Below are 20804 nucleotides of genomic sequence, written 5' to 3'. Positions count from 1 at the left end.
TTATTTATTTCTATTTTTATTGTATATTTAGAACTCCATGTGAAAATTAAAATCCTTTTATTGAAACCTTCCTTTGACTTTTGTAGCTTAGAAGCTCTTTTAAAATTTGACCACAGGGGAGCATGCACACAAGCACACACATAGGAATTATTTCCATATATATCCACTATAACAGTTAATAACATGCCTTCAATGTGTGGAACCTTTATTAACAAACCTTTATTAAATGTTCAATACATATAAAATATCCCAAGAAAATATATTAGTATCACATAAGTTATAATATATGATATGGAATACTATTTCTTGCCAAATAACAGAATCTTGCTATGTGCATATCCAAATTAGATGTAAATCTAATTTAAAAACTGTATTATATTTGGGGCGCCTGGGTGGCCCAGTCAGTGGGCATCTAATTTCAGCTCAGGTCATGAACTTGGTTTTGTGGTTTCAGGCCCCGCATGGGGCTTTGTGCTGACAGCTCAGAGCCTGGAGTCTGCTTCAGATTCTGTGTCTCCTTCTCTCTCTGTCCCTCCCCTGCTCATGCTCTGTCTCTATCTCTCTCAAAAATAAATAAAGATTAAAAAGAAATTTTTTTAATTAAAAAGCACTGTATTATATTTAAGTATTTGCTTAGTTTATTTCAAAATTATAACTAAGGTTATTTTAGATATCACATATATATGTCTCTAATGATTACACTCATAAAATGAAGCACCAAATACTATGTAAATGTTATTTATACATGTACATTCAAAATCTCATTTTATCTCTGCTATTTGTAAAATTATCTGCAATTTTACATGCACTCTGTAGAGAATTTACATTTTCTATTTTAAAATTAAATATAATTAGGAAAAATTAATAAATATCTCATATTATGTCTGGGTACAACTAATAAATTTTACATATTTTTTATGGAAAAAATATCATCCTGGGGCAAGCATTTTAGAGAGAAATATAAGCAATCAACTAATTTTAAAACATATAATTTTATTGTTACAAAAGAAATTTTTTTTTTACATTTAATGCTTTCATTTTAGCATTTACCAATTCATTTTAGATCATGGATCCTACTTAAATACTATAACAGGGTAACATATTTCTTCAATTATTTTTTCAAAAACATATCCATTTACTATTTATTTGAAAACAACTTTAGACTTCAATATTCTAAAATACTCAAAACATCAGCAGGAAAATACAATACTAAAATTCTCACACTGTTTTCTTTATGGTTTGACTAGAAGTTGCTCCATCAAAAATGAATCGCATTGTATATTTTTGGTTCGTAGAAATGACCGATGTACTTTACCATTTTATTTCTTAAAATTATTATTATTATTATTATTATTTTATTTAAATACAGAATACTTAAGCACTTTACAATGTGACTAATAAAACCAAAAGAACGATTTCAATTAACTAAGAGTATTATTCTCAAAATATGCAGAAAAGATATTTATTTACCATATTGGATTAAAGATTTATAATAATCTTCCTTTTAACCTGAAGTATATAAATGATTTCATGCTCTAAAACTTACATAGAGAAAATACATTATTGTTAAAAAAATATCTTACATCAAGAAAAGTTTCATAAGAGGGGCACCTGGGTGGCTCAGTCAGTTAAATGTCTGACTTCAGCTCAGGTCATGGTCTCACGGTTTGTGAGTTCCAACCCCACGTCAGGCTCTGTGCTGACAGCTTGGAGTCTGGAGCCTTCTTCTGATTTTGTGTCTCCCTCTCTCTCTGCCCCTCCCCCAGTCATGCTCTGTCTCTCTCTCTCAATAATAAATAAACATTTAAAAAAAATTTTTTTAAATGTTTTATACGATACAGAAAAAATATATATATTGTTTGCACAAGACTGGGTTAGATTCTACCAAAATTCTACCAGGTTGGAAAATGAAACTGGCTTGACTCCAGATATAAACAATGAATGTAAAACAGAGTACTTTCTAAGTAACTTCTGTGATTTAAATTGATAATTCATTGGAGGACTGGAGGAAAAAAAATTGGGGGAAGAAAAATTTGGAAACTATTTCATAAAATGTTACCTCATGATTATCTTGATAACTTCTTTTCTTGAAAGTGTCTCAAGATAGGATCAAAGAGATATCTTAGGGAAGTGGTGGGAGGAGAGCTGAGGAGGGTTGCACCACTCTATGAGGAATAGATAAGAACATTTGGTATGAAACGAGATATGTATAGTATGTAAACAACACGTTTTAGGGTAAGCATTATGTGATTTTCTCTACAAACCCAGCATATTTGGGAAAAGGGAATAGGAACATATGTTGTGCATAAAGGAAAATATCTACTTCACTGGGCTGGCAGAGGTCCATGAGAAGGTCTTGTGAGAGCTATACTATAAAGGAATTGATTCCCATACAAATGGGTTTTACAAGAAGAGCGTTTAAGAGTGAGAATAATGCCATTATTCTGTGTTTTTGTTCAGAACATTAGCTACCTATACACATATCACAGTGCCATGAGACAAATCATCTTTTGTATATTGTACATCAATATCCTCTGCTTCTATGTTTCAGAAGGTCAGATACAGATGATCAGCTTTCAAAGACTGTTTCCTCTTCTTACTTTATAGAAACTATCTACTATCTTTTACCTTATCTTTTATCTTACTTCCTCAATTAGTACCTAAGATAAAAGATCTTTTATCTTACTTCCTTAATTAGTACCTTTTACCTACTATTTTGTCTCTTCTTTTTTATTGTTTCTTTTCTTATCTAGTTTATTCATTTTTCACTTCAAAAAAAAAACAAATTTCCTTGAACTTCCATCCATTTTGGATGACATGTAATCATCATTTTTTTCAGAGCTAAACTGTAAAGTTATTTTCTTGTTTGTTTTGTATGAGTGTTATAGTTTTTATTTTTAAATATGCTACCGTTGCATATATAACAAGGGCTGTTAAATTTCTAAAAATTTTTTAAAACTTTTTTAAAGCAAATTATGGAAAATATGACATTACATTCCATATACTTTTATAAGCGTCTCTGAAGAAGTATTTTCCTACATAGTCAAAATAACATTAGATCTAACAAAATCAATTATTATTATTTTTAAACCATCTAATATCCAGTGCATATTCAAATTCCCACTTATCCTCAAAATGTTCTTTGTAACAAGCTTGTCGAAACAGAATCTAACAAAAGTAGTCTTTGTAGAATGGTTTTAGAACCATACAAAAGTCTTTTTTTTATTACAAATCACTCTTCTAATAGTTTTTGGACTTACTGATAATACTTTCTAAACCAATAATTTCATTACATCTGGCAAAATGGTAGTTGTTTTTTTTTTTTTTTTTTTTTTTTTTACTTTGTGTTCTTTCACACAAAAAAAATTAAAAAAAAGAAAAAATAAAAGGAAAGAAAGAAAGAAAGAAAACTTTATGGGATAACAACAAGGCTTATACAGATGTCAAAAGGAGAAAAGAGAGAGAAAGAGACAAAAAAAAACAAAAAAAGAAAAAAACAACCTTATCTGAAGAAATAATGATGGAAAAATTCCCTAGCCTGGAGAAGGAAACAGACATCCATCCAGAAAGCCCAGACTATTCTAAATAAGATGAACCTGAGGAGATCCACACCAAGGCACCTTATAATTAAAATGTCAAAAGTTAAAGACAGGGAGAGAATCTTAAACCAGTAAGGGAAAAATAATTTTTTATGAACAAGGGAAAGGTCATAAGGCTAATATCAGATTTTTCAGCAGAAACTTTACAAGCCAAAGGGAGTGGCACAATATATTCAAAATACTGAGGAAAAAAAAAACCAAAAAACAAAAAACTTCCAGCCAAGAATACTCTACCTAGAAAAGTTATCATTCAGAATTGAAGGGAAGATAAAAGAAATTTTCAGACAAGAAAGTTAGAGGAGTTCATCACCATTAATGTTAAAAGAACTTCTTTAAGCTAAAAAAGAAAGGATGTTAACTAGTATCAAGAAAATATATGAAAGTATAAATCTCATTGGTAAAGGTAAATATATAGTAAAGGTAGTAAATTAATTACATATAAAGCTAATATAAAGGTTAAAAGATAAAAGTCGCAAAAATAACTATAACTACAATAATGAGTTAAGGCATCCACAAGATAAAAAATGCAAAATGTGACATCAAAAACCTAAAGTGTTGGAGAGAGTAAAAATGTAAAGCCTTAGAATTCATTCAAACTTAAATTGTTATCAATTTAAAATGGACTGTAATAAATGTTGTACATAATCCTCATGATGATGACATAAAACCTATAGCAGTCACACAAAGATAAAATGAAAGGAATCTTAGCATACCACTAAAGAAGTCCATAAAACCACAAATGAAGAGAACAAGAAGAAAGAAACAGAGAGAAACTACAATACATTCAGAAAACAATGAACAAAAAGTAAGTGTATACCTATCAATAATTACTTTAAATGTATATGGACTAAATTCTGCAATCAAAAGACATAGTGCAGCTTAATGGCTGGAAAAAAAAAAAAAAAAAGACCTGTCTATATCTATATGCTGTCTACAAAAATCTCACATCAGATTTAAGGACACACACAGACTGAAAGTGAAGGTATGGAAAAATATCTTCTATGCAAATGAAAACCAAAGGAATGCTGGGGTAGCTATACTTACATCAGACAAAATAGACTTTGAAACAAAACTGTAATAAGAGACAAAGAAGGATATTATATAATGATAAAGCTGTCAATCCAACAAGATGATATTACATTTGTATACATTTATGCATCCAACATAGAAGCACCTACATACATAAATGTTAACAGGACTAAAAAGAGAAAAAGACAGCAATACAATGGTAGTATGGGACTTTAATACTTCACTTATGTCAATGGAGAGGTAGTCCAGATAGATAATCAATAAGGAAATATCAGCCTCAAATAACATGTTGGACCAGATAGATGTAACAGATATTACAAAACATTCCATCCCAAAGAACTGAATATACATTCTTCTCAAGTCAGCCTGGAACATTCTCCAGGATATATCACAGGTTAGGCCACAAAGCAAGTCTTAATAAATTTAAGAATCCTGAAATTATATTAAGTATCTTTTCTGACCACAGTGGTATGAAAGTAGAAATCAGTTCCAAAACAAACAAACAAACAAAACTGTAAAATCTAAATATATGTCAAAATCAAGTCAAAAGGTAAATAAAAATACCCTAAGACAAATGAAAATGGAAATAAAACATACCAAAACTTATGGAATGCAGCAAAAGCAATTCTGAGAGTTATGTTCATAGCAATAAATGCCTGCCTCAAGAAACTAGAAAAATCACAAACAACTTAACTTTACATCTAATGGAAGTAGGATAAGAACAAGTGAAATTCAAAGTTGGCAGAAGGAAGGGATTAACAAAGATTAGAGCATAAATATACAAAACAGAAACTACAAAAATCGATTAAACTAAAAGTTGGGTCTTTTTAAATTTTATTTTAAATTCCAGTATAGTTTACAGTGTTATCTTAGTTTCAGGCATACAGTATAGTGGTTCAACAATTCCATACAACACCCAGTGTGCACCATGATAAGTGTAGTCCTCAATCCCCATTGCTTATTTCACCCATCCCTTCTTACCAACCTCCCCTCTGGTAGCCGTCAGTTTGTTCTCTATAGCTAAGAGTCCATTTCTTGGTTCTCTCTCTCTTTTTTCCTTTGCTCATTTGTTTGTTTATTCTTAGATTCCACATATGAGTAAAATCATATGGTATTTGTCTTTCTCTGACTGACTGACTTTGCTTAGCATTATACTCTCTAGCTCCATCCATGTCATTGCAAATGGCAAGATTTCATTCTTTTTATGGCTGAATAATATTTCATTACGTGTATATATCACATCTTCTTTATCCATTCATCTATCGATGGAGACTTGGGCTGCTTCCATAATTTTGCTATTATAAATAATGTTACTATAAACATAAGGGTACATGTATCCTTTTGAATTACTGTTTTTGTATTTTGGGGGTGAATTAGTGCAATTGCTACATCATAGGGTAGTTCTATTTTTAACTTTTTGAGGAACCTCCATACTGTTTTCCAGAGTGACTGCACCAACAGTGCAAGAGTTTCTTTTTCTCCACATCCTTGTCAACATGTACTGTTTTGTGTGTGTGTGTGTTTGATTTTATCCATTCTGACAGGTGTGAAGTGATATCTCACTTACATTTCCCTGATGATAAATGATGTTGAGCATCTTTTTGTCTGTTGGCCATCTGGATGTCTTCTTTGGAGAAATGTCTGTTCATTTCTGCTGCCTATTTTTTTTTTAATTTTTTTTAACGTTTATTTAATTTTTGAGACAGAGACAGACAGAGCATGAACGGGAGAGGGTCAGAGAGAGGGAGACACAGAATCTGAAATAGGCTCCAGGCTCTGAGCTGTCAGCACAGAGCCCGACGTGGGGTTCGAACTCACAGACTGCGAGATCATGACCTGAGCCGAAGTCGGCCGCTTAACCGACTGAGCCACCCAGGCGCCCCTCTGCTGCCTATTTCTTAAGAAATTGAAGATGACACAAAGAAATGGAAAGATAATCCATACTCATGGATTGAAGGAACAAAGATTTTTTTAAATGCTTATACTACAAAAGCAATCAGGTTTAATGTAATCCCTATCAAAATACCAACAGAATTTTTCACAGTAGAACAAAAAAACACTAAAATTTATATGGACAACAAAAGATCCCAAATGGCCAAAGTGACTTTGAAGAAGAAAAGCAAAGCTGAAGGTGTCACAATTCCAGACTTCAAGTTATATTACAAAGCTGTAGTAATCAAAACAGTGTGGTACTGGCACAAAAGTAAACACATAGGATCAATGGAACAGGATAGAGAGCCAAGATTCTTGGCGAATCTAGCTAGAGGCTTGTCAATATTGTTTATATATATTTAAAAACAGCTTTCAATTGGATTGTTTGTTTTTTGGGCATTAAATTGTATAAGTTCTTTATATATTTTGGATGCTAACTCTTTATCAGATATGTCATTTGCAAATATCTTCTCTCACAAAAGACTCCAAATAGCCAGAGCAATCTTGAAAAAGAACAAAACTAGAGGTATCACATTCCTTGATTTCAAACTATATTTACAAATCCATAGACTCAAAACAGTATGATATTGGCATAAAAATAGGCACATAGATCAATGGAACAGAATAGAGTTCAGAAGCCCATGCATATAAGGGTAATTAATTTATGATTAAGGAATTAAGAATATACACTGAGAAAAGGAAAGTTTCTTCAATAAATGATGTTGGCAAAACTTGGCAGCCACGTGCCAAAGAATGAACCTGGACCCATATCTTAAGCATACACAAATAATTCATGATGGGTTTAAGACTTGGATGTATATTTTGAAATCATAAAACTCCTAGAAGAAAACATAGGCTATAAGTTCTTTGATATAGTATCGGCAGTGATTTTTTTGGATCTGACTACAAAAGTAAAGGCAACAAAAGCAGAAAATAACAAGTGGAACCACATCAAACTAAGAAGCTTCTTCACTGGAAAAGAAAACATCAACAAAATGAAAAGGAAAACTGGAATGGGATGAAATATTTTTTTATCGATTTGATAAGGAGTTAACATACAAAATATATAAAGAATCCATACAACTCAATAGCAAAAAACAATCACATTTAAAAATGTGCAGAAGACCTGAGTGAACATTTTTCCAAAGAAGACATACAGATGGCCAATAGGTACATGGAAAAGTGCTCAACATCACTAATTATCAGGGAAATGCAAGTCAAAACCAAGAGATATTACCTCTCACCTGTTAGAATGGTTTTATCAAAGTGACAAGAAATAAAAAGCTGTTGGCAAGGATGTGGAGAGAAGGGAACCCTTATGCATTGTGGGTATGAATGTAAACTGGTGCGACCACTATAGAAAAAAATGTGAAGTTTCCTCAAAAAAATTAAAAATAGAATTACCATATTATATAGCAATTCCACTTCTGAACTTTTATCCAAAGAAAACAAAAACACTAACTCAAAAATATTCATGCACCCCTATGTTCATTGTAGTATTAATTATAATAGCCAAGATATGGAAACAGCCTAAGTGTCCATCAATGAATTAATGGGTAAAGAAAATGTGGTCTATACACATACACACACATTGCTATTTTTAACAACACGGATAGACCTTGACAGCTTTATGCTAGGTGAAATAAGTTAGACAAAGAAAGATAAACCATATTATTCTCATTTGTATGTGGAATAATAATAATAATAAACACTAACAATAATAAAAATTTAAAATCTCCCAAAACAAACAAAAAAGCTCATAGATAAAGACAACAAACTGATGGTTTCCAGAGGTATGGGATGGGTGAAATGGATGAAGTGCGTCCAAAGATACAAACTTTCATTTATAAAATAGTCATGAGGATGTAATGCACTGCATGGTGGTTATATTTTATAACACTGAACTACACATTTGAAAGTTGCTAAGAAAGTATTTCTTAAAAGTTCTCATCACATACACACACACACACAAACACACACACACTCACACTAGTTTGCTTATGTATGGTGACAGATGGTGACAGATGACAGACTTATTGCAGTGGTTATTTTGCAATATTGAATCATCATATTGTACACATGAAACTAACATAATGTTATATGCCACTATACTTCAATTAAAAAACTGAAGAAATTTTTCCACATTTAAAAACATAAGAATAGCTCATTGGAAATATTTAAGTATGGCAATACAAAATGGGTGTACTAAGCATAAAGAGAGTTGCTACTGGTGTATGAGACAAAAATACATTTAGGGATGGCCCTGGTTGTTCTATGGCCCGTGTTAGTTACTAATAAATAATTACCAAAAACACCACAGCTACTCCTGCAGGAAAATGTATGTAATTATTATATAAATAGTTGTTTCTGTAACTCTCCTTTTTGATGTCGCTCTGTATATATCTTTTAGTACTCTGTGGAAAAGCATCATTTAACATTTTTATCTTTTGTTATATATTAATATGAAAAAAGAGGTATTATAGTTAAGTGTATAACAATATAACACTACATAAAATGAATTTTAAGGACCATTAATCATTTCTCCTTAAAGTGGCTTCTGGGAGTTAAAAATCCTATGTTTGAAAATGATCTCATATTACCATTCATTTAAACACTTTTTTACTCTTATTTTACCCTTATTCTTCATAATTCCATTTTCAACAGTGTTGTACTTTTAACTTTATAATCATCCCCATTGTGAAAAGGTAGGTGTTCTTCCAGAGCAATTCTCATGTATAAATCTTATTTTCATAGGAAATAATTTCTGGATTGTATTCATTTATACCATTGAAAGCTATAAAAATATTAGAGACAAATTTAACTGGTTTTCAAACAAAAGTTTCATAATATAATTAGTTTGTATATGTTTTGAAGATTAAGAAAAAATAATTTTATTTAGTGTGTGTGTGTGTGTGTGTGTGTGTGTGTTCAGAGAGTGTGATAGAGACAGACAGAAAGACAGATATTGCATTGATTTTTATGGTATTTAACAGAGATATCTTGAGAGAACATGAATAGGGGAGAGGGGCAGAAGGAGGGAGAGAGAGAATCCCAAATAGTCTCCACACTGGGCATAGTGCCCCACGAGGGGCTCCATTCCATGACCCTGGCATCGTGACCTGAACCAAAATCAAGATTCAGATGCTTAACCTACTGAGCCACCCAGACACCCCTAACACAGATATCTTTTTAAATTGACTAAATATTTTCTTGGAACATTACCAAGTATCTATGTAAATATATTTGGATATCTAAATCATAATTATATTTTAATTGTCATTAAAATTTTAAAAAGTAACTCAAGGATACATGCTCATTTTTAAACAATTCATATTTCTAAAGAATGAAAACTCTTTTCTTATCCTTAATCTCATACTTCTTCCCAGTAGTGACAATTATTAACAGGATTATGTGTATCTATTCAGTTATTTGTCCCATAGATTATATTTGTATAGTACTTGTTTTGTGAGTTTTCATACCTGTCAAAGATTAAATATAGATCCTAAGTTAACATAGATTATACAGGTTGAATATACAACACTCAGACATGAAGTTTGTACTTCACTGATCACATTGGTAGTGATATATATCTTTATTTTATTCTTATCTCCTATGAGTATCATTCATTTTAATGTGAGAGTGAATGTTCTCCTTTTACATATCTGTGATGTCAACATAATGTTTAAGTGTCAATGTTTGTTTATGATTGAAGGGAATCCTATATATTAATGTCTATTGATATTTTTGTCTATATGTTTTCCAAGATCAATCTATAGATATGCACTCTATATATACATAATTATTATTCAACCCCTGTTCCACAGCCTGTCATTTCATGGCCCATTGAAATATCTTTACTTAATTAGATAACAATTTTGGATATTCTATTATTGCAGAAGACCATGTCAAGTATATATAATGTATACCCCAAAAATTATTTTCTTGAAAACTAGCAGAGCAGTTTACATTTTTTTTTTAATTTTTTTTTTAATGTTTATTTATTTTTGAGACAGAGAGAGACAGAGCATGAACAGGGGAGGAGCAGAGAGAGAGGGAGACACAGAATCTGAAACAGGCTTCAGGCTCTGAGCTGTCAGCACAGAGCCCGACGCGGGGCTCGAACCCACGGACCGTGAGATCATGACCTGAGCCGAAGTCGGACGCTTAACCGACTGAGCCACCCAGGCGCCCCGCAGTTTACATTTTTTAGAACATTTCTTTGATGTTTTTAAGTTCACTTTTAGATTCTAAAGATATAGACATTGATTACTTAGTTATTTGTAATTGCTTATATTTGATTTATCTAAGTTGACAATATTGATCTATTGTCTTCCTCACTTTTAGCTTAGTACATGAAAAACAATGTACTGTTGTTGATATTACTAGAGTATAAAAGGGCAATAATTGCCTTCTGTGGGAAAAAAAAAAACATTGTTATCTTTTGTATACCAATGATCCTCAAACTTAAGTTTGCCTACTAGTCCCTTATTAAACTTGTTAAAAACACAAAATGATGGGTACTACTACAAGAGATGCTAGTTTTCAACAATAGTTCTTTAAACACTGTTCTCTACTATTATGCTTAAGTTGGGTAGTTACAACAGCACTTTGACAAATATATTCCTGGAGCAGGATCTAAGTTGTTGCTGAATTTCTTGCTTATGAACAAACAAACAATTGTGTCATCATCAATATGCAACTACTCACCTCATTGTTTCCTAATCCAAAGAGTCTGAAGAACCAATACGGGAGTTTTAGCTGAAGTACTCAATTTAATAATTCCTTGTTCCCCAGAACATTCTTAGTAATATTAAAAATGCCAAAGAGGTAGACAAGAGGCCCTTGGAAGAGGGTAGGAAGGGCGGAGAGGCTGTGCGTGCTACATGGACTGGTGGGAGGAAGCCGGGGTGGTGGAGGGGCAGCCCACCAAGCAAGGCAGAGCCCCCGAGTCTGGCTTGCAAAGGCAGCGGGGCCAGATAGAGTGTGTTCTGATAGCCAGCGGGACTTAACATCTGGAATGTTATAGTCAACAGCTCTGCTCTGAGAGAGTGGGGAGGTCGAGAGGACGCCAGGAGGGAGAGTTGTTGAGACACTGAAGACAGAGCTCAGCTCGGCAGGGGAACAAAGGCGCTGGCAAGCACCATTTCCCTCTCCCATCCTCCAGCAGAACATCCAAAGGAAACCAGTTCCTGTCACCGAACTTGCTTGCACTGCGTGAATGCCCAATGCTGTGCTTCTGTGGGTCAATCCCTCCCACAGGTCTTCCTCCTTCCCAGTGCTGCAGGGCCCCTCCCACAGGGGACCACTGAAGGCAAAAGGGGATAAGCCTGCCCCTCCTGTCCCTGTGCACCTTGTGGGTCCCATTGAAGCAGCACCACAAGCCTGGCAGTGTGCAAGTAGCCCAGACAGGGGCCACACCACTCCACAGTGAGTCCTGCCCCTGGGAGAGGGGAAGATAAGGTACACACCAGTTTGACTGTGGCCCCAGTGTTGGGCTAGGGGAAGACATTGGTCTGACTGTGGCCCCACCCACCAACACAAGTTTCTATGGACAGCACAGGGGAAGGGCCCTGCAGTTTGGAGCCACTGCAGGGACTACCCAATGACAAAACAGAAAAATTCTCCTCAAAAGAAACTCCAGGAAGTAGCGACAGCTAACAAATTGATCAAAAACTATTTAAGCAATATAACGGAACAAAAATTTAGAATATTAGTCATAAAATTAATCTCTGGGCTTGAAAAAAGCATAGAGGACAGCAGAGAATCTATTGCTACACAGATCAAGGGACTAAGAAATAGTCATGAGGAGCTAAAAAAAGCTATAGATGAGGTACAAAATAAAATGGAGGCAGCCATAGCACGGATTGAAGAGGCAGAGGGGAGAATGGGTGAATTAGAAGATAAAATTATGGAAAAAGAGGAAGCTGGGAAAAAGAGAGATAAAAACATCCAGGACCATGAGGGAAGAATTAGAGAACTAAGTGATGCAATCAAATGGAACAATATACATATCCTAGGAATTCCAGAAGAAGAGAGAGAGAGAGAAAGGGGCTGAAGGTATACTTGAACAAATCATAGCTGAAAACTTCCCTGATCTGGGGAAGGAAAAAGGCATTGAAATCCAAGAGGCACAGAGAACTCCCTTCAGATGTAACTTGAATCGATCTTCTGCATGATATATAGTGAAACTGGCAAAATACAAGGATAAAGAGAAAATTCTGAAAGCAGCTAAGGATAAACACACTCTAACATTTAAAGGGAGACTGATAAGACTAGTGGCAGACCTATCTACTGAAACTTGGCAGGCCAGAAAGGAATGGCAGGAAATCTTCAATGTGATGAACAGAAAAATTATGCAGCCAAGAATCCTTTATCCAGCAAGTCTGTCATTCAGAATAGAAGGAGAGATAAAGGTCTTCCCAAACAAACAAAAACTGAAGGAATTCATGACCACTGAACCAAGCCTACAAGAGATCTTAAGGGGGATTCTGTGAGTGAAATGTTGCAAGGACCACAAAGTACCAGAGACATCACTACAAGCATGAAACCTACAGACATCACAAAGACTCTAAACCCATATCTTTCTATAATAACACTGAATGTAAATGGACTAAATGCTCCAACCAAAAGACATAGGGTATCAGAATGGATAAAATAACAAGACCCATCTATTTGCTGTCTACTAGAGACTCATTTTAGATCTGAGGACACCTTCAGATTGAAAGTGAGGGGATGGAGAGCTAACTATCATGCTACTGGAAGTCAAAAGAAAGCTGGAGTAGCCATAGTTATATAAGACAAACAAGACTTTAAATTAAGGGCTGTAACAAAAGATGAAGAAGGGCATTATATAATAATTACAGCTCTATCCATCAGGAAGAGCTAACAATTATAAAAGTCTATGTGCCAAATATGGGAGCACCCAAATACATAAAACAATTAATCCCAAACATAAGCAACCTTATTGATAAGAATGTGGTAATTGCAGGGAACTTTAATATTCCACTTACAACAATGGACAGATCATCTAGACAAAGGATCAATAAAGAAACAAGGGCCCTGAATGATAACATTAGATCAGATGGACTTGACAGATATATTTAGAACTCTGCATCCCAAAGCAACAGAATATACTTTCTTCTGGAGTGCACATGCAACATTCTCCAAGATAGGTCACATACTGGGTCACAAAACAGCCCTTAATAAGTATAAAGGAGATCATACCATGCACACTTTCAGACCACAATGCTATGAACTTAAAATCAACCACAGAGAAAAGTCTGGAAACCCTCCAAAAGCATGGATGTTAAAGAACACCCTACTAAAGAATGAATGGGTCAACCAGGTAATTAGAGAAGAAATTAAAAAATATATGGAAACAAATGAAAATGAAAATACAACCATCCAAATGCTTTGGGATGCAGTGAAGGCAGACCTGAGAGGAAAATACTTTGCAATCCAGGCCCATCTCAAGAAACAAGAAAAATCCCAAATACAAAATCTAACAGCACACCTAAAGGAACTACAAGGAGAACAGCAAAGATACTCCAAACCCAGCGGAAGAAGAGAAATAATAAAGATCCGAGCAGAAATAAACAACATAGAATCTAAAAACACTGTAGAGCAGGTCAATGAAACCAAGAGTTGGTTTTTTGAAAAACGAAATTGATAAACCTCTAGCCAGGCTTCTCAAAAAGAAAAGGGAGATGACCCAAATAGATAAAATCATGAATGAGAATGGAATTATGACAACCAATCCCTCAGAAATACAAGCAATTATCAGGGAATACTATGAGAAGTTATATGCCAACAAACTGGACAACCAGGAAGAAATGGACAAATTCCTAAGCACCCACACTCTTCCAAAACTCAAACAACAAGAAATAGAAAACTTGAACAGACCCATAACCAGCAAAGAAATTGAATCAGTTATCAAAAATCTCCCAACAAATAAGAGTCCAGGACCAGATCACTTCCCAGGGGAACTCTACCAGACATTTATAGCAGAGATAATACCTATACTTCTCAAGCTATCCCAAAAAATAGAAAGGGAAGGACAACTTCCAGACTCGTTCTATGAAGTCAGCATTACTTTGATTCCCAAACCAGACAGAGACCCAGCAAAAAAAGAGAACTACAGGTCAATATCCCTGATGAATATGGATGCAAAAATTCTCAATAAGATACTAGCAAATCAAATTCACAGCATACAAAAAGAATTGTTCACCATGATAAAGTGGGATTCATTCCTGGGCTGCAGGGCTGGTTCAACATTAGCAAATCAATCAATGCGATACATCACATTAATAAAAGAACAGAACCATATGATCCTGTCAATCGATGCAGAAAAAGCATTTGACAAAATTCAGCATCCTTTGTTAATAAAACCCCTCAAGAAAGTCGGGATAGAAGGAACATACTTAAACATCATAAAAGCCATTCATGAAAAGCACACAGCTAATATCATTCTCAATGGGGAAAAACTGAGAGCTTTCCCCCTGAATCAGGAACACAACAGGGATGTCCACTCTCACCGCTGTTGTTTAACATAGTGTTGGAAGTTCTAGCATCAGCAATCAGACAACAAAAGGAAATCAAAGTCATCAAAATTGGCAAATATGAAGTCAAGCTTTCACACTTTACAGATGACATGATATTATACATGGAAAATCCGATAGACTCCACCAAAAGTCTTTTAGAACTGATACATAAATTCAGCAAAGTCGCAGGATACAAAATTAATGTATAGAAATCAGTTGCATTCTTATACACTAATAATGAAGCAACAGAAAGACAAATAAAGAAACTAATCCCATTCACAATTGCACCAAGAACCATAAAATACCTAGGAACAAATCTAACCAAAGATGTAAAAGGTCTGTATGCTGAAAACTATAGAAAGCTTATGAAGGAAATTGAAGAAGATATAAAGAAATGGAAAAACATTCTGTGCTCATGGATTGGAAGAATAAATATTGTCAAAATGTCAATACTACCCAAAGCTATCTACACATTCAATGCAATCCCAATCAAAATTGCACCAGCATTCTTCTCGAAGCTAGAGCAAGCAATTGTAAAATTTGTATGGAACCACAAAAGACCCCAAATGGCCAAAGTAATATTAAAGAAGAAGACCAAAGCGGGAGGCATCACAATCCCAGACTTTAGCCTCTACTACAAAGCAGTAATCATCAAGACAGCATGGTATTGGCACAAAAACAGACATATAGACCAATGGAATAAAATAGAAACCCCAGAACTGGACCCACAAAAGTATGGCCAACTCATCTTTGACAAAGCAGGAAAGAACATCCAATGGAAAAAAGACAGTCTCTTTAACAAATGGTGCTGGGAGAACTGGACGGCAACATGCAGAAGGTTGAAACTAGACCACTTTCTCACACCATTCACAAAAATAAACTCAAAATGGATAAAGGACCTGAATGTGAGACAGGAAAGCATCAAAACCCTGGAGGAGAAAGCAGGAAAGACCTCTCTGACCTCAGCTACAGCAATTTCTTACTTGACACATCTCCAAAGGCAAGGGAATTAAAAGCAAAAATGAGCTATTGGGACCTTATGAAGATAAAAAGCTTCTGCACAGCAAAGGAAACAACCAACAAAACTAAAAGGCAACTGATGGAATGGGAAAAGATATTTGCAAATGACATATCGGACAAAGGGCTAGTATCCAAAATCTATAAAGAACTCACCAAACTTCACACCTGAAAAACAAATAATCCAGTGAAGAAATGGGCAGAAAACGAATAGACACTTCTCTAAAGAAGACATCTGGATGGCCAACAGGCACATGAAAAGATGTTCAATGTCACTCTTCATCAGGGAAATACAAATTAAAACCACACTGAGATACCACCTTTCGCCAATCAGAGTGGCTAAAATGAACAAATCAGGAGGCTATAGATGCTGGAGAGGATGTGGAGAAATGGGAACCCTCTTGCACTGTTGGTGGGAATGCAAACTGGTGCAGCCACTCTGGAAAACAGTGTGGAGGTTCCTCAAAAAATTAAAAATAGATCTACCCTGTGACCCAGCAATAGCACTGCTAGGAATTTACCCAAGGGATACAGGAGCACTGATGCATAGCGGCACTTGTACCCCAATGTTTATAGCAGCACTTTCAACAATAGCCAAACTATGGGAAGAACCTAAATGTCCATCAACTGATGAATGGATAAAGAAATTGTGGTTTATATACACAATGGAATACTACTTTGTAGCAACATGGATGGAACTGGAGTGTTATGCTAAGTGAAATAAGTCATACAGAGAAAGGCAGATACCATACGTTTTCACTCCTATGTGGATCCTGAGAAACTTAACAGAAGACCATGGGGGAGGGGAAGGAAAAAAAAACCAGGGAGGCAGGGAGCCAAATCATAAGAGACTCTTAGAAACTAAGAATAAACTGAGGGTTGATGGAGGTGGGAGGGAGGGGGAAGTGGGTGATGGGCATTGAGGAGGGCACCTGTTGGGATGAGCACTGGGTATTGTATGGAAACCAATTTGACAATAAATTTCATTTAAAAAATAATAAATAAATAAAAATAAATAAATAAAAATAAGTAAAATAAAATAAAGTAAAATAAAATAAAATAAAATGCCAGAGAAACCTCTAGGCCTGCAAGCACTATAGTCTTCTCCTAAAATTACATATATTCACTCTCAAAAGTCAGTATTATATCTAAAATGGGTCTATTCTGAACTACTGCTTCTGTCCAATTAAGTAATAATTTTGGCCAAGAGTTGGTGGCATTGTCTAGCTCTCACTGTCTAGTCTCTGAACCACAGCATGTAGAATCCACCCTATTTCAGGTTCTTTTATTTAAAAATGAAGTGAATAGGCTTCAACAGAAAACAAAAATCCAGAATTTCCTTTAAGTGGTTAGGATTTGCTTCCTAAAATTAAGGTCTAGTTTATCTCATTTATTTTATTTTTTATTTTTTTGAAAGAGAGAGTGAGAGACAAAGTGCAAGCAGAAGAGGGGCAGAGATGGAGGGAGACGCAGAATCCGAAGCAGGCTCCAGGCCCTGACTGTCAGCACAGAGCCCCACGAGGTGCTCAAACTCACTATGAGATCATGACCTGAACCGAAGTCAGACCCTAAACCAACTGAGGCACCCAGGCACACCTAGTTTATCTCATTCTTGAATTCATTTAACTCTTCTTTTGAGAGTTAAAAGTGATGGGAGAAAATGGATGATGTCCCCAGCTACTAACCTTAAGGTAGATAACCATTTAACAAGGTAACACATACTTGTCTAGCTTTTGGATGATAGCCAGTAAACTTTTGTACTGCCAACTGAATATCAGTTATTGGGGACCACCCAATGATCTGTTTTTGGTTAAAATTTCCTCACAGGTTTGTCAATAGTATCGTACATTTTTGGCATCACTCATCAACAATAGGCAATGAAGTCTGTTTCTTCACTAATGTTGATTGAGTACAGTGAGCAATTTGTCCTAAATGTGTGGGTAGTGACATGTAAAATTTTTTCAAGATTTCATTTGAGGTCACAAGCAGCCATTAATAAATGTCTTTTTGTAACTCTGGAACAAAAGGATGGCAGTGTATAATATTTCATAATATTCTTTTTGAATTTCTGCATAGATGTGTGTGTGTCTGTGTGTGTATGTGTGTGTGTGTGTGTGAGAGAGAGAGAGAGAGAGAGAGAGAGAGGGAGGGAGAGAGAGAGAGAAGTGAGATTTTGGTGAAGACAGGCTGTTTGGCATAATGATTAACCAGGGCATTTTCTTTTGCTTTAATATCTTTTTGAAGGGACTTCTATCTTGAAAATAGCCAGTTTATTGAAAACCATTAGAGCTATTAAATGCCTACAATTTGCTGACCATTCTAAATTAGGATCCTTTCTTAGGTGAAGCACTTTATTTTCTCTAAAGCTTTCTGAAATGATAAACCATCCCAAAAGTTTTTCTACTATTACTGTACATATAAACCCTCTTCTTTTTACCTAGCCAGGAAGCTATTGGGACCACAACAAATTCTGTCACTTGGGCATATTTTTGCCTCTGGGAAGTAGTCATATTCTAGTGGTGAGTTGAGATCTGTTACAATGTATCCTGCCTGATATTTTCTGGTTTTCATCTTAAGATTTAATTAACAAACACGATTAAATCTAGATGTCTAGGGATATTGTAATAAACTTTTTAATGGGTGTTTTAATAAGTCTATTAGATACTTAAGAAACAGTGTTTAAGGAGTCATAAGCTTCCCTTCTTCTTTGGAAGAAGAGAAGTAGGATTTAGAGCTGCCAGTGGGTAGCAGCAGCTTTTAAAAGCAGAGGACCTTAATGCGATAACCACAAGGAACTAAATTCTGTCAATAACCTAATGAGCTGGGAGGAGCACCTCAAGCTTCAGAAGAGAACTGTAATGTAGCTAATGTCTTGATTTCAGTTCTCAAAGTCATGAGCAAAGGGCCCATCTAGCCTTGTCTAGACTTCTGACCCATGGGCATTGTGACATATGTGTATGTTGATTTAAGCACCTACATTTGTGCTAATTCATTGTGCAGCAATAGGAAATGAACACCCTTGGAACACATTGCCTTCCAGTGAGACTTAGGAATCATCTGTGTGATCTCTTAGTTACAAACCTAGGAAATTTCTGACGTGTTACAATTTTTCAAGAGTGAGAAATACCTCTCTTTGGGATACATTATGTTCCAAAGAATAAACTTTAACAAAATACTAACTTCTCTTCAGAAAGTGTATAGCCTACTAGAGATAAAACAATAAATAGATAGATAGAATTGGTTCCAGAGCTCAACTGAATTTTAGAGTATAACAAAAGATAATTGATACATGAGATAAAAAATAAAATATTGAAAATACTCTTGAAATCCTCGTCGAGGACTTTGGCTTTCCCAGGAGGAAGGAAAGAAATGACTCTTTGAATAAAAAAAAGATGCTAAAAGAACAGAAAACAGACTTAAAGCTATGAAATATGCAGCCTTATGGTAAACTAAAGATAAGAGAATATTTGGATTTGGTACTATAGGTAAGTAGGAAATGATTATTACATTTATACTGCTGAGATTCTGAATAAATATGTATCTCTGACCTTTGGATTTTTTTTACCCCAGACAATACAAGCATTATAAGGAAAAGTACAAGGTATCCAATGACTAATCTCTCTATTAGATTTTCATTGCATTGATTTTGGTGCTTTTTTGTTTCTGGTTTTAGAGGGAAGGATGTAAGTAGATGTTAGCAGGGTTCGGTCTGAATATTTGGTTCAGTCCAAGTATGTTGGAAAACCAGCATAATTTATGCCCAGAGATATGATTACTCCTTAGACTTTCAACTTCCATTAAGAATACAAGTAAGTCAATGTTTAAATTATCTATGACCTGATTATGAGAGTCCTCAGGAAGGTTCAGGAGTAGGCCATCAGGAGAGTATCTGTTTTACAGTAAATCCCCTACACCACCCTATTTAGTTAGTGGATGTGATGTCACAAAGGAGGGAAGAATGTTTCTCAGTTAAAGGTCTGATGGTAACAGTTGGGCTGGGACATACAAAATGTTTGATGGTTATTACAGGTACCCAGCGTATGATAGTTGCTGGCTCCCAGGGAGAAGTTGAGTAAGTGTTAGGATAGATGCCAGGTGTCATAGGGCATATCAATCAAAAACTTTCAAGATTTCCTTAACTATTTAGAGAAATTGGACCCTATGAGGTAAAAGAAAACTGGTCACTTGATTTCCCCTTGGAGAAACTTCATTAATTCCCGCTCCCCCCCCTTTATTTTTGCCCCTGTTATTTCTGAGCTAACAGAGTACAGTTATTTATCTAATACTCTTTCTGTTCAAAGTACATATAATTGATGAATTAAAAAAGAGTCTGCAAGAAAGATTTTTAAGGACAGCCTTCTGCCTTTGCTAAGTAGGATTTAATAGTTTCACTGTCAATTCTAGCTTTACTCTTTTCCTACATGAAATTTCACATTTATTCTCCACTCTGTGCTGCTCAGCCGAACAGATCTCTCACATCTTTCCTAAATATATTCCACTTTTATTTTTACTCAAATCTTGTTAGTGTGGTGGTCAGGAGCTAGAGAGGTGGGGGTCATTCTCGAAAGTTCTGGTTAAGCTGCAATTCTAGTTAGGTACTATATAAACACAAGTCCCAGATGTGAGGCCTTCACAAAGGTCCATGCCCCTCCTCCAGAGCAAATGTTGGGCTGAGTATGTGTTTTGC

General features: G+C 35.0%; 1 protein-coding gene across 5 annotated transcripts in view; it reads right to left on the bottom strand.

Annotated features, from left to right (window-relative positions):
* Positions 1–20036, bottom strand: part of ADAM29 (ADAM metallopeptidase domain 29) — a 76365-nt gene extending 56329 nt beyond the window's left edge. For 4 of the 5 annotated variants that reach the window (XM_049631352.1, XM_049631354.1, XM_049631355.1 and 1 more), the window contains exons 1-2: positions 19955–20036; positions 2060–2165 (exon numbers count right to left, since the gene is read on the bottom strand). The gene's annotated coding sequence lies outside the window, so the exon portion shown is untranslated. The remainder of the gene's footprint in view (positions 1–2059; positions 2166–19954) is intronic. The other variant, XM_049631353.1, reaches the window with a different exon arrangement.
* Between the last annotated feature and the right edge of the window lie 768 nt (positions 20037–20804).

Source organism: Panthera uncia, chromosome B1, assembly GCF_023721935.1.
Source record: "Panthera uncia isolate 11264 chromosome B1, Puncia_PCG_1.0, whole genome shotgun sequence".
NCBI lineage: Eukaryota > Metazoa > Chordata > Mammalia > Carnivora > Felidae > Panthera > Panthera uncia.
The sequence above is the reverse complement of the archived record's forward strand: the minus strand, read 5'-3'. Positions and strand labels throughout refer to the sequence as shown.